This window comes from Chrysochloris asiatica, unplaced genomic scaffold, assembly GCF_000296735.1.
Source record: "Chrysochloris asiatica unplaced genomic scaffold, ChrAsi1.0 scaffold00282, whole genome shotgun sequence".
Classification (NCBI taxonomy): Eukaryota; Metazoa; Chordata; class Mammalia; order Afrosoricida; family Chrysochloridae; genus Chrysochloris; species Chrysochloris asiatica.
The window spans coordinates 1,529,252-1,531,586 of NW_006408800.1; positions in this window are offsets into that span (position 1 = coordinate 1,529,252).

Sequence of the window (2,335 nt, forward strand, 5' to 3'; positions counted from 1 at the left end):
GCTGAAGACTGGGGGGGGAGGGGGGAGGGGGGAGCTTAGGGGCGGGGCGGGGCTCTGGGAACTGCTGTGGGAGGGGATGGGGCGGGGCCAGAGCTTGGAGTGAACTGGACTGGTAAAATGTGGGAGGCGGAGCAGCTCTGTGGTCCGTGCCTGAGGTGTAGCCTAGTGCCGAAGTAGGCTCCTAGGTCTTTCAGTTGTGCGCCGGTGGGATGACGGCCGTGTAGCAATTGTCTGCAGAAGCGCAAATGATCCAGAATCTGGGAAAGGACATCTCCGTTCCATGGGAGGGCTTCTCCCTTAGTCTTCGTTAATTCTGCCATCGCCGTTCTGTTCTTTCGCCCCTCAACCAGATTCTGTAAGGTGACTATTGAGAATCGGCCTGTGGGGCCTCATACCTCATTCCAAAGCTGCCCAAGTGCAAAAGCCGCTGGACTGGTGCGCACAAAAGGTCTCTACCAAAAGTTAAACCTAGCACGAAATTGGTAGTTTTTGAGGCCCAGAGCAAATGTCACATCCATTCCTCATAAACGTGGGCACAAACTTTCCTACAGTAAGGGGCACACTGATTTTCATGAACATTCTAGGGGCTCAGAATGTAGTAAACACTATTACAAGCCCATAACAACGATTAGCTCATGTAATCTTCGCAACAGATACTATTATTCGATCTCCACTTTATAGCTGGGAAAACTGATACACAGTGACTTGACCAAGGTCTCACAGCCAGTGGATGACAGGGTAGGACTCCAATCCACAGCCTGATCGCTATGAGTTTAACCACACTATGGTGCCTCTCAACCTTGGTGAAATCTTAATTGAATGTTGTAGGATAAGCACTGGACTGCTAACCACAAGGTCAACAGTTCAAACTCACCAGCTGCTCTGCAGGAGAAAGATGAGACTTTCTGCTCCCATAAAGATTTACAGCCTTGAAAACCCTACATAGGGTGATTATGAGTTGGTATCAAATCATGACAGTAGGTTTATAATGTGATAGAATAAATAAATGGGTTAGAGTGTGATAGAGTTAATAAATGCAGTAGGAGCTGCAAGATGAGTGAGCTTAGTTTGAAGTAGTGTAGTTAAGAAAGAATGTCTATGGAAAGTGAAGGTTGAGAGACTTTAGAAAGATGGGAGGTGTTAAACACCAGTTAGTTGCCAATTACTTGATTTTTGAGTTGACTCTGCTCATGGCAAAGTAGAACTATGATCCATAGGGTTTTCAGTGGCTGATCTTTCTGAAGTACATCTCTGAGGTGAGACTCTGAGTGGATTTCAACTTCCAAACTTTGTATTAGAAGCTTAATTTGTTAGCCATTTGTATCACCCCGTGCTCCGTGTTAGATGTTAGAAAGAAGAAAATAATATGAAACATGCTTATCAAGAATGTTCAAAGCAGAGAAAGGAGTGATTGAATCTCAGATTGTGGCTGAGGATGAATGATGCTCTAGGAGCAGAATCCATGTGTGGAAAGAGCAGCAAGAATTAAGCTAACTGGAATCACAAATCACTCCCAGAAAGAAGCTCTATAAACTACAATATCAAATACTACTTACTGTATGAGGGAAAGGAGTCCTGGTAACCTACTGGATTATGAGTGGGGCTGTTAACCATAAAATCAGTAGTTCAAATCATGAGAGAAAGAGGAAGCTTTCTGCTCTCAAAAAGATTTACAGCCTCAGAAACCCTAACAGGGTCGCTAGGAGTTGAAATTGACTCACATACCCACTACCACTTTAATGGAGAAAGACATCTTTGAATTTCATATTTCCAAAAACTTTTTGAAGCCCCTTGTGTTATCTTATCCCTGCCCAGTTAAACTTGTGGAAAGAATTATATAGATTCACTAGTTCCACATTCTTTCCAACTGCCATCTAGTTTTGGCCCCTCCCATTCTACCAGGACCTACCCATTGTTTCATTAGATGGTCCTTCCCCCCTTGAACATTTCCTTGGGCTGCTTTGTAATTTGTCTCTCCCTGACCTTCCCCCCTCCTCTAGTCCTCAAGCAACAACTGATCTTTTTGTGTGTGTGTCACTCTAGGTTAGTTTGTATTTTATAGTATTTCCTACAAATAAAATCATATTACATATACTTCTTTTACCTGGCTTTCTTTTCTCAACTAATAATTTTAAGATTTACCCATGTTTGGGATGTATCTGTTGTTCATGTTTTAAATTGCTGAATAGTATTCCATTATACCCACTCAAGCCAGGATGTTTTTTTGTTTTGTTTTCTTAAGGTTTTTATTGTGGATTGAGTGAAAGTTTACAGGGCACATCATCAGTTTCACATTCAACCATTCATATAACTTGTTTCATTACATTGATTATAA